The sequence below is a fragment of the Macaca mulatta genome, chromosome 18, assembly GCF_049350105.2.
Source record: "Macaca mulatta isolate MMU2019108-1 chromosome 18, T2T-MMU8v2.0, whole genome shotgun sequence".
Taxonomy (NCBI): Eukaryota; Metazoa; Chordata; class Mammalia; order Primates; family Cercopithecidae; genus Macaca; species Macaca mulatta.
This window is the reverse complement of record NC_133423.1, coordinates 67482303-67508427: the sequence shown is the minus strand read 5'-3', so window position 1 is coordinate 67508427 and position 26125 is coordinate 67482303. Positions and strand designations below refer to the sequence as shown.

Sequence of the window (26125 nt, the reverse complement as noted above, 5' to 3'; positions counted from 1 at the left end):
AGATGACATGATTGTATATTTAGAAAACCCCATCATCTCAGCCCAAAATCTCCTTAAGCTGATAAGCAACTTCAGCAAAGTCTCAGGATACAAAATCAATGTGCAAAAATCACAAGCATTCCTATACACCAATAATAGACAAACAGAGAGCCAAATCATGAATGAATTCCCATTCACAACTGCTTCAAAGAGAATAAAATACCTAGGAATCCAGCTTACAAGGGATGTAAAGGAACTCTTCAAGGAGAACTACAAACTACTGCTCAATGAAATAAAAGAGGACACAAACAAATGGAAGAATATTCCATGCTCATGGATAGGAAGAATCAGTATTGTGAAAATGGCCATACTGTCCAAGGTAATTTATAGATTCAATGCCATCCCAATCAAACTACAAATAACTTTCTTCACAGAATTGGAAAAAACTACTTTAAAGTTCATATGGAACCAAAAAAGAGCCCGCATCTCCAAGACAATCCTAAGCAAAAAGAACAAAGCTGGAGGCATCATGCTACCTGACTTCAAACTATACTACAAGGCTACAGTAACCAAAACAGCATGGTACTGGTACCAAAACAGAGATATAGACCAATGAAACAGACTAGGGCCCTTGGAAATAATACCAGACATCTACAACCATCTGATCTTTGATAAACCTGAAAAAACAAGAAATGGGGAAAGGATTCCCTGTTTAGTAAATGGTGCTGGGAAAACTGGCTAGCCATATGTAGAAAGCTGAAACTGGATCCCTTCCTTACACCTTATATGAAAATTAATTCAAGATGGATTAAAGACTTAAATGTTAGACCTAAAACCATAAATACCCTAGAAGAAAATCTAGGCAATACCATTCAGGACATAGGAATGGGCAAGGACTTCATGACTAAAACAACAAAAGCAATGGCAACTAAAGTCAAAATTGACAAATGGGATATAATTAAACTAAATAGCTTCTGCACAGCAAAAGAAACTACCATCAGAGTGAAAAGGCTACCTACAGAATGGGAGAAAGTTTTCACACTCTACCCATCTGACAAAGGGCTAATATCCAGAATCTACAAAGAACTTAAACAAGTTTACAATAAAAAACCAAACAGCCCCATCAAAAAGCGGGCAAAGGATATGAACAGACACTTCTCAAAAGAAGACATTTATGCAGTCAACAGACACATGAAAAAATGCTCATCATCACAACCATCAGAGAAATGCAAATCAAAACCACAATGAGATACCATCTCACACCAGTTAGAATGGCGATCCTTAAAAAGTCAGGAAACAACAGGTGCTGGAGAGGTTGTGGAGAAATAGGAACACTTTTACACTGTTGGTGGGACTGTAAACTAGTTCAACCATTGTGGAAGACAGTGTGGCAATTCCTCAAGGATCTACAACTAGAAATACCGTTTCATGCAGCCATCCTATTACTGGGCATATACCCAAAGGATTATAAATCATGCTGCTATAAAGACACATGCACATGTATGTTTATTGCGGCACTCTTCACAATAGCAAAGACTTGGAACCAACCCAAATGTCCACCAATGATAGACTGGATTAAGAAAATCTGGCATATAAACACAATGGAATACTATGCAGCCATAAAAAAGGATGAGTTCATGTCCTTTGTAGGGACATGGATGAAGCTGGAAACCATCATTCTGAGCAAATGATCACAAAGACAGAAAACAAAACACTGCATGTTCTCATTCATAGGTGGGAATTGAACAATAAGAGCACTTGGACACAGGGTGGGGAACATCACACACCGGGGCCTGTCATGGGTTTGGGGAAGGGGGAGGGATAGCATTAGGAGATATACCTAATGTAAATGACAAGTTAATGGGTGCAGCACAACAACATTGCACATGTATACAAATGTAACAAACCTGCACATTGTGCACATGTACCCTAGAACTTAAAAGTACAATAATAATAAAAAAATCTTCAATCTACCTACTTCTCTCCACCTGTACTGCCACAATTTCAATCCAAAGCATCAGCTTCTTCTGTCTTGACTAGTTCAATATGCTTCTGAACACCCTAGCCAAGACCACTCTTCAGAAACATGCTACACACTGCCAGGATTTCTCTAGGTGAACTCCTTTAATGAGTTGCCAGTATGCTTAGATAAAAATGAATAGCAGCAATGGTCCTAGTCATGGCCTGGCAGGCTCTGCATGTTCTCTATGGCCTCCCTCTTCAGTTTCACCTCAGACCTCTCTATCAGTTACTTTCTGCTCTGGACTATACTGGCTTTCTCTTAGTCCCTCAAATAACCACATTTCTTTCAGCATCAAGGCCTTTGGGTAAACTTGACTCTTTGAATGTTCCTGCCCCCTCTCTTGCTAAACCCCTATTTATCCTTCAGGAACAAACATCCTTGAGGAAGTTCCCCAGAACCTCTCAGGACTGTATTGAGTCTTTCTGTTCCAGACTTCCATGGCACCTGGTACTTCTCTTTCATAACAGTTATTACAATGGTCTATTTGTGTAGTTTTGGTTTAATCTCTCTTCTGCTAGTTTGTAAGCCCACAAGGACTAATTTAAGCCTCACTGTTTCACCACTGTGCTCCCAGCATCAAGAACAGTGCCTAGGCCAGGTAGAAAAAACGAATGAGAGAATAAACCAACTTCACTTTTCAAAACCATTATCCCCAAGGTAAGTCTGTAAGACTGTTGTATATGATATTAGTGTACTTCTGAGGTTTAAACTCAGGCCCTTACCTTATCTAATCCCTTCTTCATCTTAGCTCCCCTTCCCAACTGAGTCTGGGACTCTTTATGCAGATATCCACTGTCACCACCCACCTCTACAAGTTCTGTTTTGAGTATGTTTCCCTCCCAAATACTCTCTAGTTCTCATATTTTCCATTTCAGCTATTGGTGTCACTGTTTTCTTTACCTCTTTAATGCTAAAGCCAAAGAAACCTTAAAAATAGCTTTCAGAGTTCTTTTTTGATTACAAAAATGATATATGTTCATTGTAGAAAATCAAAAAATATTTTTTAAAACCAAGCAAATAAAAATGACTTACTTTCTAGGGAAAAATAATAACTATTTTGGTATATACAATTTCCAACTTTGTCTGTGCATGCACCCACATTATTTTGAAAATGTGGTAGAGTTTTGCCTTCCTTTTTTAGTCAACATTTCTGTTATGGGGATCTTTAAATAGAGAACTGTATAATGAATAATTATCAACATTTTGTCATTCTTGTTTTACATGATTCCTTTTTTTTTTTTTGAGCATTGTAAAGCAAATCCCAAAGTTCAGATAATTTTACCCTTTAAGATCAATTCAGTATGTATCTCCAACACAGAAAGCTTTTACAATTATAACTAAAATGTCATTACTATACCTAACAAAACTGACAATAAATCCTCAATTTCATCTAGTACTGCGTCCATATTTGATTTTTCTGAATGTGTCAATAGAATCTTTTTACAGTTAATGTTTTTGAATTAGAATCTAAGATCATCTACATATTGCATTATATATATGCAGATTTTTAAAAATTAGGAACATATTGTGCAAAATGTTTATAATCTCTTTTTACTTAAAAACATATTATGCACATTTTCCCATATGTTAAATATTTTTGTTCAGTGATTCTAATTTCTATACAGTAGTCTCTACTTTTTACATCCAACATCTTATTATTGAGCATTTAGCTTGTTTTCAATTATATCTCCCATGAGTAAGGCTTTGATGTGCACACTTAGACATGAGACCTGGACCCAGGGTGAATAAATATATTGGTTAGCTTTTTGATAGGGCTAAATTGTTGTGCAGAAGGGTTACATTAGATAACCTTCCCCTGAGCAGTGTATTAGTTGTAAACACTCATTATTATCATTGAAGAATCATTATTATTTTTACCCAAATCAACAAGCAAAAGTAGCTTGTTATTGTTTCTATTTACATTCCTTAGTGTGGTGAAACATGACTTCATATATTTAATAGCCATTTAGATTTCTTTGAAAATTTGCATGTTCATATCCTTTGTTGTGTTTTTAATTTGTTTTTCATTTTATTATTGATTCGTATGGGCTTTGTACTTTACTGAGGCTGTTATAAATGTTGCAAATATTGTATTTCTGGAGTTTCTTGTCAGCCCTTTCTAGAATTACATTTCTTCCTCCCTCTCATATCTTTAATCTACCCTAATTTTTAATCACTTATTCTTTCACAGTTTCTTAAATGTGTCAACTTCTCTCTGATATCACAATGCTGTGACTCTAACTGAACTTCTTGATGGCTCTTCCTTCTGATTGATTTGTGTTTTTTTTAAACTCCATTCTCTTTCCTAGACCATTGTGAAGGCTGCTGCCTAATGAATATTTCTCTGATCACTTTCATCATACTGCTCCTCTATTCACAACTGGACAATGGCCTTTTATTGTACATCAGATGAAATCTAAACCCCTCAGCTCAGCATTTAATAACATCTACAGTTTGACTTAAACTCTCCTTTCTAAACTTATTTCTCATTCTTTTCCACAGGGGCCATCCATTTGGAGGGCTGGATGGTCTCCTCACTCTCCCATCACACAGCTCTTCTGATGATGCTTTTGCTTGTCTTTCTGGAAGTTCACTCTGATCCAAAATTACATCTGCAAGGGGAAGCTGAAGTCCATCAGTTCTGTGAAGTCTTTTGGGAGTTGCCTCAGCCCAGAGATCTCTTCCTCCATTTCTCCAAATATTTCAGTTAGCTCTAAATGAACAATTAGCATCTCCTAATTGTTCAACTATCTGATTTTGGTTTCCTCAATAAAGGAGTTAATCCCTTTCTGAGGGCAGGTACTGTGAACTTCTTTTGATTTTTCTACACTGCATGTGGCCATCCCAGAAAACTCACTAACAATAAATTCTTGACATGACTCTACATGGTAAGATGGCACTACTCACTTGCCAAGAGCCAAACAGATACGTTGGAATCATTTCCCAGATAGTGATAAAAAATGGGCACAGAACATCTGTAACCTTTCATCCCATCTTCCTTTTGACTAGCGTCATCCCTGTAAACCATGAGTGATTGGGATTACATCTCTTCATTCAGCAGGAGTAGAATAGAATTTCCATCTGCACACACAAAACTAACAGACTCACCAAGAGCAATTTAGTGATCTCAGTAGATGGGCCTGCTGCATGGAAAGGCAGCCAATAGATCGGGAGTGTCCCTATCTTAGCCAGAGGAGGGGAAAGTATGGGATTCAATCTGTTTCTTTAAAAGCTGAAGGATAAACTGAAGATGACGTTCATAAAAACTGTATTTCCATTGTTAAGGAGAAAAATAGATAGGTAAGCTCAGCCCTCTTTTGATAAAAGTTGAAGACAGAGGTGAAAAAGGGAATCCATTTGTTTATGCTCTCATCCTAAAGAGAACATTGAAAGTCAAGGGGGTATGTCCAACGTTTTGCAAAGTGGTGTCTCCAGAGGATGTTTACAGTCAATGTCATCTGCAGAAAGTCGCTGTCTTTGCTATAGTGAAGGTCAAATCATCTCCCAGTTGCACTGCTTTTCAAGATTCCATGATGATCTCTACTCTTGAAAATTTCTGAATCAAAACAGAATCTTAAGGAATCTAACTCTAAATACAAACTTCATGTGTAAGATCCTCACCACGGCTGTATGGCAGGTTTTTAAAGTAAGTATGAGAATGGCATATTTTATCCAAGTGCTTGTTGCTGTGTTGCTCACTGGTGTCCTAAGCACCTAGAAAAGTCCTTGGCAGTTTTTAGGTGCACAATAAGTATTTAATTTTATTATTCCTAAATTATTGGTTCGATGGTTGGGTGTATACAAGTGCATATGTGTATATGTGCATCTGAATGGAGAGAAAGAAAAAGAGAAAGTACGTGCTTACTCTCTGTGCTATAATGTCTCAAATATTGAATCATGACATATGATAATAATGGTCATTTTCAAGTTACAAAGTTCTTTCACCATTCATTCATTCTGTTGTTATTTATTGGGCGCCAAATTATGTACCAGACAGTGTGGTGGGACACCAGGGATACAGACATGCGCCTGCCTGTATGTGCTTACAAATCTAGGTGGAAAAAATAGGTAAATAAATAGACTGTTATAGTGCCTTGTGAAATACAATGGTAATTAAAGGGCGTGTAGGGCATCAGGGATGGCTTCCCCAAGGAGGTGCTGCTCAAGCTGAGATTGAAGGTGGAAAGCCCTACCTAAGGGTCTGGCACAGATGGAAAAAAGATAGAGGTATGTCTGTTCTCCTGTGCAAGGAGGGTCCCTTTCCTGTTCTTTCATCAAGAATCTGCTGTCCCTACTCCGCACTCTCAACTGGTAAATTCTGCCAATGCCCTTGCTAGTTTGGCACTCCCAGTTCTGGGCAGTGGAGTGTACTGACTGAGGGTGGCTTGGCATATCTGTAGTCTGCTGCCATCTCTCCATCCAGTGCCCAAGACCAGTGGCCATAGCCTGCAAGACTCCTCTATATGCTGGTGGGCAGTGCCACTGTTCCTGCCTAAGTGCTGTCCCTGGGCTCTTGGAGAACCCTGGGGCCATCGTTGTTTTGAATAGTTTGCTTTCTGCTTTAGCCTCCTGAGTAGATGCAGGCAGGACAATGTCATTAGTGAGACCCTCATCCTGTTCTCTCCTTTAGGAAGAATAGGGAGACTAACGTATTGTGCTAAGCTCATTTGTTTGAATTTGAGGGGCCTAGAGTTCTTCCTGGCCTTCCTTCCCCTCAGGGGTCAGCTGACGCTCTCGTGTGGCCTGTCTTCTCAGCTGCTATGTGGAGGAACAATTGAGCAGAATGTGGTCCCTGACTTACTGTCTGTCCAGTCAAGGAAATATAATAATGAGGACCGTGATTTAGTGAGCACCTACTATGTGCCAAAAACTTTGCAATCATGAGCTCTAACGATATCAACAACCTAGCAAAGTAACTATGGGTATCAGGTGAGACTTAAAGAAGTGTAATCGTGTGTCCAGGGTGATACTAAGTTATAGAGTGGGGATTCAAATTCTTCTGCATCTTGCTCTAAGGCTATGGTCTTTGTAGAATGTCATGGGACTATTCACACACCTCATCATACTCCTAATACCTCCTTGCAATGTAGTATAGAAAATGCAACAATAGAATTACACGTTAGGGACAGTGATAAAAGAGATGCAAGACTAATTATGCCTAGGGACAGTGGAGAATTCACTAAGAAGATGATGCTTGAGCCAGACCATGAAGTATGAGTAAGGGTTTGAGGAGCAAATAAAAGAGAGACAGAACATTGGAGACAGAGTTAGAGTAGAATTCAGGGTCCAGTCCTGGCTTGGCCAACATGGTTTGTATATATAAGAATAAGACACTTGGCTCTTTTGGGTCTCCATCTCCTCTTCACAGAGAAAATGTTACAATAGCTACCTACAGAGCCTCACTAAGGTCCCTTCTGGTTTGGAACATACGATGCTACATCAGAAAACCCTGGGCCGGTTTTCTTGTTTCCACAGATAAGCATCAAACTCCTTGGCCCTACTGTTCTCTGCAGTGGGAAGGGCATTTACCCTTTCAAACTTCCAGAAGCCCATTTAGTAAATTAATGATGGAGCTACTGTGGGATTGAATCACAGCTTGCTGTTGTCATCAGCTCAGCACTCCTAGAGACAGGCTCACACCCAGGCTACCTGGCAGGCAGCTTAGGAGAGAAGGGCTAATTGTCTTTCCTATTTCCTTCTCTGATTATAGGGATCCTTTTAATGATGAAGGTGGGAGACGCAGCCATTCAAAAGGAAGGAGCATTTAATGTTGTAAATGACATTTCTACATTTAATGGCAAAAGTGACACATTTTCACTGTAGAAAAAATTGAAAAGTAACAGGGAAGAAAAGATCACTTGTCACTTCTTTACTATGAGATAATCATGTCAATATCCTGTTTTTCAGGCATGTATTTTAGAAAAATATACAGAGTATGTGATACAAGCGTTTGTAACCTCTCTTTTTTCACTTAGGAGTATGATGAAAAAATCCATCATTAGTGCTCCCCTGAGGCAGTATTTGTAATGACTTCATAATGTTCTATACATTATACGGTTTGTTCATGATTTGTTTAACCAGTATTCTATCACTGGGCACGAAGACTGGTTTTGAACTTTTCACAGTCATAAACAACACTGTGACGAACATCTTGCAGTGAAATCTTTGGGTCCATAAATGATTACCCCTAAGTCTAGGAAGGGTGTTAGACAGGAAGGCTGGATTTAGAAAAAGCCTCGTGTGAGGCTGCAGGAACAACAGCTTGGTTTAGAAAGCATTGTTTCCCTGGTTGCGTGTGCTTAGGATGATTGGCCAACCCAAGACCCATGGCACACCCTGCTGAGCTGCGTCAGTCCCGCCACCTGGCACCTCCCATGAGCTCTGAAACCCTGCCACGGGGCTGGTGCCTCCCAGTTGAGTGTGCAGCCTCGCAGGGTGGGAAGGCACCATAGGGAAAAGCAGGAGAGGGCCCTCAGCAATTTTTTATGACACCAGGCTTCTGTTCAGTGCTTTGGATAATTAAAAACAGACCCCCACCCAGGCCACATCTTTAGTCTAAAACGTACTGCGTGTGGATTTTGGAATTGGCTCCTGAGGGACAGGGCGGAAGCGTGTTCCTCCGGGACATCTAAACCAGGCTGGAAAAAGTGCTCCTAGAGTATTGTGTGGAGATGAATCCTCCACAGGCAGTGCTGGGAGAGATGACCTCATAGGTCCTTCCCATCTGTAATTCCTGTGATGATCCAAACAGATTTTACAGTGTGGCCAGATTCAGAATACAAGCGTTTAAAAAACAAACCAGCCCCTGTGGAGTTACACACAGATCTTCCTTCTCTGTATTTTCAGCCTGAAAATCACCTCTGTTCTCCCTGATATCTGGGGCTGGCAGCATCCGTTCCTGGCTTCGTCGGCGGGAGAAGCTCTGTCTTCCTGCAGAGATGGTAAAAACACATTCTAGAGTCCACCCTCCCCGGGCCATGGGGTTTACAGTCACTTCCTACTGTAGTCTTTCCTGAATGAGGGAGGAGGAAATGAATCCACAGCCCACCATGGCCACCTTTGATACCCTGGCCCCTGATAGAACCGGGGCAGTCAGGGTGGAGCTACAGACTTCCTGCTTCTCCCTGTTGGAGGCTTGATAATATGTCCTTGGCTTTTTTTCTCTTGGAGTGAAAACCACAGTGGGGACATATATGTGGTTGTGAGATGGTAGTGATGATGATACAATAATAATATTGGTATAGGCCTGGGCTGCATTTGTCCAAACTTCATTCGACAAATATTTCTCACTAGAATAGTGTCAATTCATCTATGTATCGCTAAAGTCTTCGAAGGTAAGAATCTTTAATTTGCTTACTGCTGTATCCCCAGGCTTGTAATTTGCTCTCAGTAAATATTTGTTGAATGGATGAGTAAGTGAATGAGTGAAGCGTGTCCTATGGCACACAGTTCTGAGTTCCACTCTAGGTTCTGAGCTTTCATTTCCTCTTCTGAGAAATGGGAATAACAATGCCACCTCCTCCGGAGGTGGTGGTGATGAAATCTATTGGTCACGAGCCTAGCACAGCACCAGGACTCAGGCCTTGAGTGAGTCCTTATCGTCTTTCTCCTGATGCGTGTTCTGGACTGTGCAGCTCCCAGAGGATTGAGCCAGGCTGGGAAGACACAAGAAGGGACGGCTGGCTGTTGATGTGTTCCGCCGTCCCTCCCTTGTACCTGGTGGAGGAAACTGGCTGTGCTTATACTAAGTCATCAATCTTTTTTCAGGGCACACACCTGGAACTGTGTGCACTGAGAGGTATCCGCTCCAGCAGCAGCTGGTTCATCTTATAGCTACAGCCCAGACACATGCAGAATTTAGAAACAGGAGGAGGAGGAGGAGGAGGAGGTTTTCCTTCCTCTCCACAAAGTCTGAAACCCCCACTTTTATTATGTGCACTAGCATATTGGCTTGGCAACTGATGTGTTTCTTTTATAGCATTGCTCTGCATAAAACTGCATGGTTCCAACTTATGGTACACCAGAGTTTGATTATATTTAAAAGTCAAACATGGAAGATGTCCATTGTCCACATCAGGGAGGAAGGATAAGCAGCACCATGAATCACTATTCCTTGTACACTTTTATTCCCCAAACTAATTGCTCATTTGCTTAAATAAAAGGCTCCACTATGAGTGCCTGTCATTAGCAAATGAAAGCTGATTACATTTTGTAAGAACGTCGGAACATCTTAAACCTTATATTTCATACCAGAAACCTAAGCTGAAATATTTCCATGTAGTAACACTTCTGATAGAGGAAAAATAATTTAAACAAATAATTAGTCTTGAGAATAAAAGTGTACACAAAAGCATAATTAATGAATTTACTAATTGTTCTTCCTTGCTGTGGACATAGCTCAAAGTTGAATTTTAAGCTCTTGCATAAATATAAACTACTGTACAAGCCACAAAACGGGATGACTCACCATCAGTCATTAATGTTGCCTTAAAGACAAACTCGAACTCTCAGAGAAAATGCATTCACCTAGGCAGACATCATTTTGAAAATAAAGCAAGTTTTCGATGATAAACTGGTCTTTGAGTCTTTGGGAAAAAAACACACACACGAGAGATTTGCAAGTTTTAATGCCCTATGTAAATATCAGACAGGCAACATTTACCTTACTCAAAATTCCCCATTACCTGAATAGGAATGAATTTGGTCTGTCCTGACCATGTAGTCAAACGTGTCTACCCTCCCTCTCTATCCCATCCCTTTTTTGAAATGGAAGTAAAATGTGAACTGCGGTGCCTTTTGTCTGTGATATTCTCTATATGTGATGAAGGCAGCTTCTTTCTTCTCCTCCCTATCCTCCTTTTCTTCATCTTCATCTTTTCTTCCTGCTTTAATTCCCACATAAGTAGTGTTTTCTGGATTTGCCTAGAAGGCTACAATGTATAGATTGTAAAATAGAAATTGTTGTCATTTTCCCAGTCTGGGAACAAAAGTAGGAGAAGGCAATGGAGAGATACTCCAGTTAAATTCCTAGCAGAACTGTTGTATATTTTCTAAGAACAACAACAAAAACTTGTATGATGGTTATTTTTTAAATATGGCTCCAAAAGATTCTTACTTCTAATTGTTATATTTTATGTTAAGAAACACCACAGCAATCATCTATAAGCAATGCACTTCAAGGCAAACCTACTTATATATAGAATTGCTCACTCATATCTACGACTTTGGCATCTTAAAGGACTCCACTTTGACATCAATCCACAAAATGGAACATCCAGACACTTATCATCACATTGTGGATTTTTCTTTCCTCTCATCTAAACTTTATATGTAATAAACTGATCTATAATATTATAGTCTGATCTTTGTTTTTTTGTTTGTTTGTTTTTGAGACAGAGTCTCACCCTGTCACCCAGGTTGGAGTGCAGTGGTGCGATCTCAGCTCACTGCAGCCTCCACCTCTTCGGTTCCAGTGATCCTTGTGCCTCAGCCTCCAGAGTAGCTGGGACTACAGGCGTGTGCCACCACACCTGGCTAATTTTTGTATTTTTAGTAGAGACAGGGTTTTGCCATGTTAGGCAAGCTGGTCTCAGACTCCTGGCCTCCGGTGATCCACCCGCTTTGGCCTCCCAAAGGGCTAGAATTACAGGTGGGAGCCACCGAGCCCAGCCTTATGGTCTGATCCTAATAGGGAAAGTTGCAAATAACAAGAGGCCCTGGGATTCTAGAAGTGGTTTAGGAAGTGTAGGGATGGCATATTCTGGGGGCAGAAACAGGAAATGAATGGTCTAAAAAGGAGTTCAACTACTAAACATTATTTGAAAACACTGCTTTGTGAGATTTCACTGGGTAGGAGGGTGAAGGCTGTAGAGTAGCAGGGAATGAGAGGAGGGGACAGGGTGGTGGGCAGGAAGTGCCTCTTCTCTCTCCAGCCAGGGCAAATCTCCATGTTGTCTTAGGCTACCGTGGTCTGGTTTCATGAGGCCGGGGCAGGGAATGTAGTAATGCAATTTGGGGGCTTCATGAAGGGCCTGCTCTCCCCACCAGCAGGAGGTTTAGATTAAAAAGTTTATTCACCTCCCTGCTTCTCCCATTGACTCAGAGCAGAGAAGGGAGGCAGGGAAGGGCTAGGGGAGGGAACCAAGGAGAAGGAAGTGCTGTTGCCTAGGTCTCTACCAGTGACAGTGTCAATGAGGTCAGGATCTCTTCCATTTTGTTTGTCCAGACAGTACAGTTCTGGTGATTTTGGTAACTTCAGCAGAAAAGAGGGCCTGCACGGTGTGCATGGGAGGAGGCAGGGCAGGGGAGGAAGAGGGCGGTGGCGGGGATGGGATCTGGCTTTGAGGGGACAAAGGACACAGAAAGCAGACGGGAGAGACAGGCAAGCCAGGGTATTTTTCCATCTTTACATTTTGCTCGGGGCCATCCAAGTCCACCAGTGCAAGCCCCAGTTCCCCTGAGATGTGCTGGAGAGCAAATTTCTACAGGCAGAAAATCTAAGCACAGAGGGCTCCTCTCAGCCGCGCGCAGCTGGGAGCGCTCCTGCCGCAGAGGTGCCCTGTGGGAGGAAGATGTCCTGGGGGCTCTGACCATCCGCCTCAAAGCTGGTGTGGGGGCTGCGTTTGCTGCTCTCTGATGGTTCCCGTACTCAGGATCCCAGAGCAATGGCTGGGTGCCCAGGCTTCCTGCCTCTTGCCTCCCTTCGGATCCTGGCTCCGGTCATCTTTCACGTGTGTGACCTTGAAACACAGTTATTTGACCTCTTTGCATCTCAATTTCCTTCTCTGTAAAGTGGGGGTAACCATAGGACATGCCCTATAGACCTGCTATGAAGATTAAATGAGGTAATCAATAGAAAGCGCTAGAAGAGTGTCGGGTACCACGTAACTATCGTAAATGTTAGCTAAAATCCCAAATCCCGACTGCCTTCTCCAAAGAGCGCAAAATTCGCCCTTGTATCCAAGTGAAGAACGAATCAGAACTGCTTTGATTTTTTTTTTTTTTTCCTGGAATGGTTTCCAGAATGATTTGGCTTCTAGAGAGGGAATTATAAGGCAGCTGAACTTCTCTGGTTCTGTCTTCGACTCATTATCGTGCAGGAGTAACACAGGTTAATCGCATAGCTAATTAAGAGATAACATTAATGGAATCTGAGTTGGTGCCCTGATAAAGCCGAGCCCTGGCAGATAAATGCTGAGGTGGAGCCAAGCCATTTATTTGAGGAGCAGCAGGGCTCCTATCAGGGCACCAACTCTGCTTCCATTAAAGTTATTGATATTACACCCCAATCTACAACTGTAAGAAAATTCAATGTGTCTTTTTTTTCTGTTTTCAGAGGCAGTTCAGCGTTTGCCGTGCTGGCTGAACCAATGCAGCAGAAGCCAGGTGATATAGCTGCTTTTATTGAACAACACACTTAATAATGAATTAACAAATAAATGAATGAATGAACATTAAAGAAATTCATTCACAGCAAACACCACTGCAATTAATATGCTGCCATTTGCAGGGGGCTGTTGACGGGGCATCTAGCAGAGCAGAGCCCTCTCTGGATTGATCAGTGTTTTTCTTTTTTTTTCCAGGGCTCTGCCTTAGAGCAAATCAATGAAGAACCTAAAGTACCATTTCTATATTTCTCTCTGTCTCCTTCTAGTTAACTTGATGAAACGGTTTTGGAGAATTCCTACCCTATTTGCTGTAATAAATTCTCTCATGGCTTTTTTAATTGTTGCTTTTTTTTTACCTTTCTCAAGGAATAATGATCAATTACTGCATTCAGCTGGCTGATGGCTGACAAATTCTATTTGACATAATGCAGCTGTGATTTAAAGGAAGCGTCATGGTGCTAACTACACGGCTGCTTCCTGAGGAACAATGGGGATTGGACTGTACCCTCTGTGATGGTGTGGGCTTTAGTATCCCGCAATTAGGCAAGTGCATTTCACCGAGAGCCAAAGATAGTCTCAAAGAGAACCGGATGCTGTCATCTCTGGCCATGGATCTGGGGACATCTTCACCGTCTACATCCTCACAGCGTCCTGCACACAGGCTGCTGGTGCCCCTTGTCTCTACTCCCTGAAAGCCCCCACACAGGCAAATTCCCTTCAGAGTCAACAAGCTTCAACAAAGGCCTTCACCAGGCTGAGGGGAGTCAGCCACTGAAGAAATGAGACTTCACTTGGCATTCCTGTGCTGAGAATGTTAAATACCGATTCCAGAATGAGAAGTAAACACTGGGGCTGTCTGAGAATCACGAAGCAGTACCACACGAGCTCATCCACGGTACAGGCGTAACGGTGAGTTGGTCAGAACTGCGTCCGGTGAGCCACTCTGCCACTTGTATAAACCTTGAACTCTCGGAGGCTTGGGAGAATATGTGCTTAAAACACAGTGCCTGGAATGGGTAAATGCTGAACACAGGGTAGCTCCTGTTATTATTGCTGTGGTTGCTGTGATGGTCATATGCTCTTGTTTTATAGCCCAGGCTTAAGTGAAAGCAAAGCCGAATTCCCAAAGAGTCTCAATTAGGAGGAGAGAAGGAGCTATCCCGTCCCAACTATTAACTCAGATAACGAAAATTCACAGCCGGGTGTGCTGGCTTATGCCTGTAATCCCAGTACTTTGGGAGGCTGAGGTGGGAGGATCACTTGAGCCCAGGAATTCAGGACCAGCCTGGGCAACATAGTGAGACCCTGTCTCTACAAACAAAAACAAAAACAAAAAACCCACAAAATTAGCTGGGTGTAGCGGCTCCCGCCTGTTGTCTCAGCTACTCAGGAGGTTGAGGCAGGAGGATTGCTTGAACCCTGGAGGTCAAGGCTGCAGTGAGCCGTGATAGCACTATTGAACTTCAGCCTTGGTGACAGAGAAAGATCTTGTCTCAAATAAGTAAATAAATAACAAAAATTCACTCTAGACAATGTGAGCTTGATATTTTGTATTATGTCAAGTAGGAGTGAATTTCAATATAAAGAAAGTTCTGTCATTTTTTTAGCTATATAAATTAAAAATAAGTTGAAAATCGAACATTCACACACTGTGTTCTTCAAAATTCTCATTTACTGAGTCTCAAAAGCAGATATACTCATTTTAGCAATTTGCCAAGTAAATCTGAAAACACCCGAGACATTGAAACTCAAGGGGAAAATTCTTTTTCTCTTGAAATTTTAAGCAGAAATTTTATAATAAGATTATATGTCATAATTGTGTCTGTATATATGAAGGTCTGTCATTAAGCCTTATAAACACATGATTACATGATTTATTTTTATTGCCTCATTAAACTAGTAACTCCTAAGTATATAAATATGTGATAAAATAGTCTATGAAAACTACATGCAAAAGGCCCTCACATTAGGAAAAGGAACTTGCAAAATACAGAAACTCACAATTAAGAATTAAATCTCTAAAATCTACACACAAAGCAAACCAGAGTTTTATGGAGATGGTGACCTACCGTGCCTATGTACTAAAAAGTAAATTCTATTCTGTTCAGTCCTTGATAAATACACACAATTTCCATGTAGAGCTAACTCTAATTACCGACAAAGTCAATATGAAGTGCGTGCCCAAGAGCACAGAATAGCTAGTGGACATGAGGATTTTCTTGATTTTTTTTTTCCAGGGGACAAAACTTGAGGTTTTTTGTTTTGTTTTTTTTGAGACCCAATCTCACTCTGTCGCCCAGACTGGAGTGCAGTGGTGTGATCTCGGCTTACTGCAACCTCCCCCTCCCAGGTTCAAGCAATTATGTTGCCTCAGCCTCCCGAGTAGCTGGGATTACAGGCACCCACCACCGCACCTGGCTGATTTTTGTATTTTTAGTAGAGACGAGGTTTTACGATGTTGGCCAGGCTGGTCTCAAACTCCTGACCTCAGGTGATCCACCTGCCTTGGCCGTTCTAAAGTGCTGGGATTACAGGAGTGAGCAAATCATGAATTTGTGAGCCCCAAACAGGCCAGTTCTTTGTGTGTATGTTTCTCCACATCTCTTTCCATTTAAAGTTATAGCAAGATGCTCTAAAAGAGTGGCTACAGAGGCAAAAAGAAACATCTGACTTCCTAAAAATGTGCAAAACATGTCAGAGTCAAAAGTTAGAAACTTGCTACCTGACCTAGTCCGTCTCGCCGCTAGGAATCAAAGCTTCTATTTTCTGTGGTTCTCTAAAGCCTTTATCATATCCATATTTGCCTTAGTTTTCTGCCTTAGTTCATCTCTCTTTTTCACACCTTGACTTCTACAATATGTTATGCACCATCTGTATTCTTTCACCTAATTCTTTGTGATTCCTTTCAACCCAGTTTTTATTTACTTCATGAGGGCAGAAACAGTTACATTTATTTCTCCCTATTCCCTGAACCAGATGCACAGTCTCTAGCATAGAGAAGGTGTTTCTAAAAGTGTTTATTGAACTGAATTATTGAATGTGGCCCTCTAATCATCACTTCTCATTTCGTGTGTGTGTGTGTGTGTGTGTGTGTGTGTGTCCTCCGGGATTCCTTAATAAAACGGCTCTTGAAAATTATCCTTTCCTAACTCACTGCAAACTCTGACACATCTTTCTTTCAGGGGGTCAACTTCTTCAGCTCTGCTGGGGCCTCAAAATGTCCTCAGTTCCTGTATGTGGGTCTCTTGTATTTTTCTTTCCCCCATAATTTTTCATTGAGAAATTGCCTCTTTCTTTGCTCACAAGTCACCTGAGTGGCTTCTGGGCCAACCTTGCTTTCACCTGTGCCTACCATGAGGATGAACTGGTGAGACACTAAGATCCCAATCTGCTATGACCACGGAGGGTTTTAACAGTGATTCACAGGAACTGCCACGGACTCTATGTTTCTGTTCAATGAGGGATGCGTCTTGAGCCTTGGTCCTTGCTAGAAGTTATTCTTCCTACGGAAGGAGCAATGGAGACACATCTTCTCTACAGCATAGTCAGACTAGAGACCCTCCACAAAGTAGAGGGAAACCACTCTCTACTAATAATTAACTGGCTGCAGATATTTTAAAGTGAGAAGGACAAATGCTGTTTAGCAATAAATTAGCATAGTCCTTGTTCTTTTTTACACAAAAAAAATCACATATACTGTCTAATTATTTTCTGCAACTAATAAGTGCCTCATTCAACTAGAATCCGGCCAGAGAAACAGAGCTCACATCACCTCAATGGAGGGAATTTTATATGGGGTACTGATTATAAAAGTGTTGGAAGAGTTAACAAAAACAAAACACACACATAAAAAATGGCAGGAAAGCAAATCAGAGATTTACAACAACAGGAAACCTCTAGGACTTGAAGGTTTGAGGGAGGTAGTGGTGTTTCCAGAACCCAGATGCTGTCTGATGGCAAGTAAGGTCACAGAGGGCAGGCCTGCACCAAGGATCTGGGACTGCAAAGGAGATGGCAGGAATGCCACCTGAAGCAGAAAGAGAGGAAAGAAATACCTTAGATTTTCTTCCTCCCCGTCTAAATTACCAGGCTCAGAACCCAGGACTTTGCAATGATTGCAATACAGACTTCCGCGGGCTAAAAACCACGTGGAATGCATTCAAGACGCTTAGAAGCACCTGGACTATTCGAGAAGACAATAAATCCCAACCAAATCAGAACAAATACTCTAGTATTATCCACAACCATCCATGAGGTTTTTTGTTTTGTTTCAATTTGTTTTTTAACCACTCTTTTAATGAAGAATAACTAGAACTTGATAGCAGAACCCCAGTATAGATTCATGTATGATTTCTTGCATATAATTATATTTCATGGTTTACCCCATATAGTTCTCATTTCATCAGTGCAGTCATTTCAGTTAATTTTTTTATTGTCTTCATAAAGTCCAGCATCCACAGATTCTTCCAGGTATTGTCACAGATATTGAGTACAAGGTGGTTCCTTGTTGACCAGTACAGAAATAATATTGGTGCCCAACTTAGGCAAATAGGTTGTGACCTTTCTGACATTTATTTCTGACTAGAAAAGCCACATGTTACATAGCCATAAACACATTTCTCACTTCCTCTTATCTTTTAGCGCAGGTCACCTCTCTGACATTTCATTCCATTAAACAAGACAAATGGAGTTTTTTTTTTGTTTTTTTTTTTTTGTTTTTTTTTTTTTTTTTTTTTTTATCTCTTGAAAACTCTCATCCAAACTTTCACCAAACTACGAGACATTAGAAAGTTCTTATTCTCCTAGAGAGTACCTTAGGTCTTCTTCCAGTTCCCCTTTCCTTCTCTTACTCTTTTCTCCTTTTCCTTGAACATATTTCTCTCTTCATAACTAAGTTCCTATCTCGGGCTCTAATTATCTTTTTTTTTAAAATTTATTTATTATTATTATACTTTAAGTTGTAGGGTACATGTGCATAACGTGCAGGTTTGTTACATATGTATACTTGTGCCTTGTTGGTGTGCTGCACCCATCAACTCGTCATTTACATCAGGTATAACTCCCAATGCAATCCCTCCCCCCTCCCCCCTCCCCATGATAGGCCCTGGTGTGTGATGTTCCCCTTCCTGAGTCCAAGTGATCTCATTGTTCAGTTCCCACCTATGAGTGAGAACATGCGGTGTTTGGTTTTCTGTTCTTGTGATAGTTTGCTAAGAATGATGGTTTCCAGCTGCATCCATGTCCCTACAAAGGACACAAACTCATCCTTTTTGATGGCTGCATAGTATTCCATGGTGTATATGTGCCACATTTTCTTAATCCAATCTGTCACTGATGGACATTTGGGTTGATTCCAAGTCTTTGCTATTGTGAATAGTGCCGCAATAAACATACGTGTGCATGTGTCTTTATAGTAGCATAGTTTATAATCCTTTGGGTATATACCCAGTAATGGGATGGCTGGGTCATATGGTACATCTAGTTCTAGATCCTTGAGGAATCGCCATACTGTTTTCCATAATGGTTGAACTAGTTTACAGTCCCACCAACAGTGTAAAAGTGTTCCTATTTCTCCACATCCTCTCCAGCACCTGTTGTTTCCTGACTTTTTAATGATGGCCATTCTAACTGGTGTGAGATGGTATCTCATTGTGGTTTTGATTTGCATTTCTTTGATGGCCAGTGATGATGAGCATTTTTTCATGTGTCTGTTGGCTGTATGAATGTCTTCTTTTGAGAAATGTCTGTTCATATCCTTTGCCCACTTTTTGATGGGGTTGTTTGTTTTTTTCTTATAAATTTGTTTGAGTTCTTTGTAGGTTCTGGATATTAGCCCTTTGTCAGATGAGTAGATTGCAAAAATTTTCTCCCATTCTGTAGGTTGCCTGTTCACTCTGATGGTAGTTTCTTTTGCTGTGCAGAAGCTCTTTAGTTTAATGAGATCCCATTTGTCAATTTTGGCTTTTGCTGCTGTTGCTTTTGGTGTTTTAGACATGAAGTCTTTGCCCATGCCTATGTCCTGAATGGTACTACCTAGGTTTTCCTCTAGGATTTTTATGGTATTAGGTCTAACATTTAAGTCTCTAATCCATCTTGAATTAATTTTCATATAAGGAGTAAGGAAAGGATCCAGTTTCAGCTTTCTACTTACGGCTAGCCAATTTTCCCAGCACCATTTATTAAATAGGGAATCCTTTCCCCATTTCTTGTTTCTCTCAGGTTTGTCAAAGATCAGATGGCTGTAGATGTGTGGTATTATTTCTGAGGACTCTGTTCTGTTCCATTGGTCTATATCTCTGTTTTGGTACCAGTACCATGCTGTTTGGGTTACTGTAGCCTTGTAGTATAGTTTGAAGTCAGGTAGCGTGATGCCTCCAGCTTTGTTCTTTTGACTTAGGATTGTCTTGGAGATGCGGGCTCTTTTTTGGTTCCATATGAACTTTAAAGCAGTTTTTTCCAATTCTGTGAAGAAACTCGTTGGTAGCTTGATGGGGATGGCATTGAATCTATAAATTACCTTGGGCAGTATGGCCATTTTCACGATATTGATTCTTCCTATCCATAAGCATGGTATGTTCTTCCATTTGTTTGTGTCCTCTTTGATTTCACTGAGCAGTGGTTTGTAGTTCTCCTTGAAGAGGTCCTTTACATCCCTTGTCAGTTGGATTCCTAGGTATTTTATTCTCTTTGAAGCAATTGTGAATGGAAGTTCATTCCTGATTTGGCTCTCTGTTTGTCTGTTACTGGTGTATAAGAATGCTTGTGATTTTTGCACATTAATTTTGTATCCTGAGACTTTGCTGAAGTTGCTTATCAGCTTAAGGAGATTTTGGGCTGAGACAATGGGGTTTTCTAAATATACAATCATGTCATCTGCAAACAGGGACAATTTGACTTCTTCTTTTCCTAACTGAATACCCTTGATTTCTTTCTCTTGCCTAATTGCCCTAGCCAGAACTTCCAACACTATGTTGAATAGGAGTGGTGAGAGAGGGCATCCCTGTCTTGTGCCAGTTTTCAAAGGGAATGTTTCCAGTTTTTGCCCATTCAGTATGATATTGGCTGTGGGTTTGTCATAGATAGCTCTTATTATTTTGAGGTACGTTCCATCAATACCGAATTTATTGAGCGTTTTTAGCATGAAGGGCTGTTGAATTTTGTCAAAAGCCTTTTCTGCATCTATTGAGATAATCATGTGGTTCTTGTCTTTGGTTCTGTTTATATGCTGGATTATGTTTATTGATTTGCGAATGTTGAACCAGCCTTGCATCCCAGGGATGAAGCCCACTTGATCATGGTGGATAAGCTTTTTGATGTGTTGCTGAATCCGGTTTGCCAGTACTTTATTGAGGATTTTTGCATCGATGTTCATCAGGGATATTGGTCTAAAATTCTCTTTTTTTGTTGTGTCTCTGCCAGGCTTTGGTATCAGGATGATGTTGGCCTCATAAAATGAGTTAGGGAGGATTCCCTCTTTTTCTATTGATTGGAATAGTTTCAGAAGGAATGGTACCAGCTCCTCCTTGTACCTCTGGTAGAATTCAGCTGTGAATCCATCTAGTCTTGGACTTTTTTTGGTTGGTAGGCTATTAATTATTGCCTCAATTTCAGAGCCTGCTATTGGTCTATTCAGGGATTCAACTTCTTCCTGGTTTAGTCTTGGAAGAGTGTAAGTGTCCAGGAAATTATCCATTTCTTCTAGATTTTCCAGTTTATTTGCGTAGAGGTGTTTATAGTATTCTCTGATGGTAGTTTGTATTTCTGTGGGGTCGGTGGTGATATCCCCTTTATCATTTTTAATTGCGTCGATTTGATTCTTCTCTCTTTTCTTCTTTATTAGTCTTGCTAGTGGTCTGTCAATTTTGTTGATCTTTTCAAAAAACCAACTCCTGGATTCATTGATTTTTTGGAGGGTTTTTTGTGTTTCTATCTCCTTCAGTTCTGCTCTGATCTTAGTTATTTCTTGCCTTCTGCTAGCTTACGAATGTGTTTGCTCTTGCTTCTCTAGTTCTTTTAATTGCAATGTTAGAGTGTCAATTTTAGATCTTTCCTGCTTTCTCTTGTGGGCATTTAGTGCTATAAATTTCCCTCTACACACTGCTTTAAATGTGTCCCAGAGATTCTGGTATGTTGTATCTTTGTTCTCATTGGTTTCAAAGAACATCTTTATTTCTGCCTTCATTTCGTTATGTACCCAGTAGTCATTCAGGAGCAGGTTGTTCAGTTTCCATGTAGTTGAGCGGTTTTGATTGAGTTTCTTAGTCCTGAGTTGTAGTTTGATTGCACTGTGGTCTGAGAGACAGTTTGTTATAATTTCTGTTCTTGTACATTTGCTGAGGAGTGCTTTACTTCCAATTACGTGGTCAATTTTGGAGTAAGTACGATGTGGTGCTGAGAAGAATGTATATTCTGTTGATTTGGGGTGGAGAGTTCTATAGATGTCTATTAGGTCTGCTTGCTGCAGAGATGAGTTCAATTCCTGGATATCCTTGTTAACTTTCTGTCTCGTTGATCTGTCTAATGTTGACAGTGGAGTGTTGAAGTCTCCCATTATTATTGTATGGGAGTCTAAGTCTCTTTGTAAGTCTCTAAGGACTTGCTTTATGAATCTGGGTGCTCCTGTATTGGGTGCATATATATTTAGGATAGTTAGCTCTTCCTGTTGAATTGATCCCTTTACCATTATGTAATGGCCTTCTTTGTCTCTTTTGATCTTTGATGGTTTAAAGTCTGTTTTATCAGAGACTAGTATTGCAACCCCCGCTTTTTTTTGTTCTCCATTTGCTTGGTAAATCTTCCTCCATCCCTTTATTTTGAGCCTATGTATGTCTCTGCGTGTGAGATGGGTCTCCTGAATACAGCAGACTGATGGGTCTTGACTCTTTATCCAGTTTGCCAGTCTGTGTCTTTTAATTGGAGCATTTAGTCCATTTACATTTAAGGTTAAGATTGTTATGTGTGAACTTGATCGTGCCATTATGATATTAACTGGTTATTTTGCTCGTTAGTTGATGCAGTTTCTTCCTTGCCTCGATGGTCTTTACATTTTGGCATGTTTTTGCAATGGCTGGTACCGGTTGTTCCTTTCCATGTTTAGTGCTTCCTTCAGGGTCTCTTGTAAGGCAGGCCTAGTGGTGACAAAATCTCTAAGCATTTGCTTATCTGTAAAGGATTTTATTTCTCCTTCACTTATGAAACTTAGTTTGGCTGGATATGAAATTCTGGGTTTAAAATTCTTTTCTTTAAGAATGTTGAATATTGGCCCCCACTCTCTTCTGGCTTGGAGAGTTTCTGCCGAGAGATCTGCTGTTAGTCTGATGGGCTTCCCTTTGTGGGTAACCTGACCTTTCTCTCTGGCTGCCCTTAAGATTTTTTCCTTCATTTCAACTTTGGTGCATCTGGCAATTATGTGTCTTGGAGTTGCTCTTCTCGAGGAGTATCTTTGTGGCGTTCTCTGTATTTCCTGGATTTGAATGTTGGCCTGCCCTACTAGGTTGGGGAAGTTCTCCTGGATGATATCCTGAAGAGTGTTTTCCAACTTGGCTCCATTTTCCCCCTCACTTTCAGGCACCCCAATCAGACGTAGATTTGGTCTTTTTACATAATCCCATACTTCTTGCAGGCTTTGTTCATTTCTTTTTCTTCTTTTTTCTTTTGGTTTCTCTTCTCGCTTCATTTCATTCATTTGATCCTCATTCGCTGATACTCTTTCTTCCAGTTGATCGAGTCGGTTACTGAAGCTTGTGCATTTGTCACGTATTTCTCGTGTCATGGTTTTCATCTCTTTCATTTCGTTTATGACCTTCTCTGCATTAATTACTCTAGCCATCAATTCTTCCACTTTTTTTTCAAGATTTTTAGTTTCTTTGCGCTGGGTACGTAATTCCTCCTTTAGCTCAGAGAAATTTGATGGACTGAAGCCTTCTTCTCTCATCTCGTCAAAGTCATTCTCCGTCCAGCTTTGATCCATTGCTGGCGATGAGCTGCGCTCCTTTGCCAGGGGAGATGCGCTCTTATTTTTTGAATTTCCAGCTTTTCTGGCCTGCTTTTTCCCCATCTTTGTGGTTTTATCTGCCTCTGGTCTTTGATGATGGTGATGTACTGATGGGGTTTTGGTGTAGGTGTCCTTCCTGTTTGATAGTTTTCCTTCTAACAGTCAGGACCCTCAGCTGTAGGTCTGTTGGAGATTGCTTGAGGTCCACTCCAGACCCTGTTTGCCTGGGTATCAGCAGCAGAGGCTGCAGAAGATAGAATATTTCTGAACAGCGAGTGTACCTGTCTGATTCTTGCTTTGGAAGCTTCCTCTCAGGGGTGTACTCCACCCTGTGAGGTGTGGGGTGTCAGACTGCCCCTAGTGGGGGATGTCTCCCAGTTAGGCTGCTCAGGGGTCAGGGACCCACTTGAGCAGGGAGTCTGTCCCTTCTCAGATCTCAGCCTCCATGTTGGGAGATCCACTGCTCTCTTCAAAGCTGTCAGACAGAGTCGTTTGCGTCTGCAGAGTTTTCTGCTGCGTTTGTTATTGTTTACTGTGCCCTGTCTCCAGAGGTGGAGTCTACAGAGACAGGCAGGTTTCCTTGAGCTGCTGTGAGCTCCACCCAGTTTGAGCTTCCCAGCGGCTTTGTTTACCTACTTAAGCCTCAGCAATGGCGGGCGCCCCTCCCCCAGCCTCGCTGCTGCCTTGCCGGTAGATCACAGACTGCTGTGCTAGCAATGAGGGAGGCTCCATGGGTGTGGGACCCTCCCGGCCAGGTGTGGGATATGATCTCCTGGTGTGCCTGTTTGCTTAAAGTGCAGTATTGGGGTGGAAGTTACCCGATTTTCCAGGTGTTGTGTGTCTCAGTTCCCCTGGCTAGGAAAAGGGATTCCCTTCCCCCTTGCACTTCCCAGGTGAGGCAATGCCTCCCCCTGCTTCAGCTCTCGCTGGTCGGGCTGCAGCAGCTGACCAGCACCGATCGTCCGGCACTCCCCAGTGAGATGAACCCAATACCTCAGTTGAAAATGCAGAAATCACCAGTCTTCTGTGTCGCTTGCGCTGGGAGTTGGAGACTGGAGCTGTTCCTATTCGGCCATCTTGCTCCGCCCCCCAATTATCTTATGTCTTGACCCTTACTGTTTTCCCTCCAGAAACTTCCTTTTCTTTTCACTAATTAATTAGAAGGGAGTGTCCCCCATTATCACCCATACCAATCCTACTGATCAGGAGTCCTCCCTCTTCCCATGCCCTGGGATGTCTACCCTACAAAGTTCTTGAAACTTACTCTTTTTACAGCACAGAGGGAAAAATATCTCGTCCTCTGCAGTGTCGAGAAAAAACTCTTTTTAAGTTTTTTGAGAAATAATGACAAATCAACTTGTTCATTGTGTTCAAAATTTGGAATAAGCAACCTCCATGGTTTCGTTTCAATCCTCATTTCATTTCATGAAATGGAACCTGTTCGCTTTGCAGACTCCCATAGTATCTTCCCCAAAGTACAAATCAGAATAGCAAATCCAGGTTAAAGCAAGCTCTGTGTCGATGTGGAGCCTCAGACCAGACCCCAGACTCCTCCAAACCCCAACCCTGGTAGCCAAGGAAGGGAAATGCCTGTCATTTCGGGGGCAGGGACCCTCTGCGGAGATTTCTCAGTCTCCGGTCTTAATGAGTTTAACTCTAGAGATGGGCAGCTCCAGCCTCCCCGCTGAGCATAATTACTGTGATGGGGCACCTGGGGAGAGATTGTCACAAAGATAACTGGGTCTCAGGCTATTTAGCACTTTACAGATGAGAGTAAGGTGGTGACTTGGAAAAACGAGGTCTGGTTCAGATAGGAAGACTGCGATGGTTCATCTTCCTCCCTCCTGTGGAAGCATACACTGTTGTGTTTTTAATTGATGTACGGGAGCCCAGGGCACAAAATGGACTCACGTGAGAAATCACAGGATACCAAGACCGGATGGCACTGGAGGGGTCATCTCGTCTACCCTCAGCCTGCAGGCAGGACTGCTTACAAGCTATCTTGGAAGGAGGGCTCACTGCCCTTTTCATCACTACCTCTGGAGGACCGAACACAGCAGATAACCAAGGGCTACCTGGGCACCAGTGCACACTGCAAAGGACTATTTGTATGTGTTTATTCTGGCTCTCCTTGCTTAAAAGCCATAGTCAGGGTCAGGATCAGGTCCCCAACATGGGCAGCTTAGAGCAGCACACCGAAATGTCAAAAATTCACCGGACGGCATGAATATACTGAAGAATACACAAAGAAAATATATTGAATCATCTTGTGCAAATTCACACCTCACCGAGGTGCTGAATGAGGAGAGTGATCTCTTAACCACGTCAAACTCTTCCTGTGAGTGCAGCAGGACGGGACAGGATTTCTGTTTTCCCCTAAGAAAAAGTTCATGGAGGACCTAAAACAGGGAATGGTGGAAGGGGGATTGGACAGCTGGTCCTGAGGCATCTAGATGCTGACATCCAGGCTCCTGCAGAAAGGAAGCACCTAACCATGCAGATCAGGATGAGGTAGGGGGTTTGGGAACTGCAGTCCCATTCTGGCTTTAGGGCCTCCCTTGTCTGTATTAATGTGATAACATGGAGAGGAGAGGTTGTGTTTAGGGCCCGATGTAGGCGAGCCACAGGGTGCAGGCTCCAGGAATTGGCAAAGAGAACTGTCCCATGGTGCTAGTCAGACTGGAGGACATCTGTCAAGAAGCCTGGGCACATTCCCATGATGCCAGGGCACAAGGGAAAGTT

General features: G+C 41.7%; 1 long non-coding RNA gene across 1 annotated transcript in view; it reads left to right on the top strand.

Moving 5' to 3' along the window:
* Window positions 1–8846: 8846 nt before the first annotated feature.
* The window catches only part of LOC144336602 (uncharacterized), a 36387-nt gene continuing 19108 nt past the window's right edge, over window positions 8847–26125 (top strand). Inside the window, exons 1-3 of the long non-coding RNA XR_013408497.1 lie at window positions 8847–8943; window positions 13338–13387; window positions 13756–14298. This is a non-coding gene — a long non-coding RNA (uncharacterized LOC144336602). The remainder of the gene's footprint in view (window positions 8944–13337; window positions 13388–13755; window positions 14299–26125) is intronic.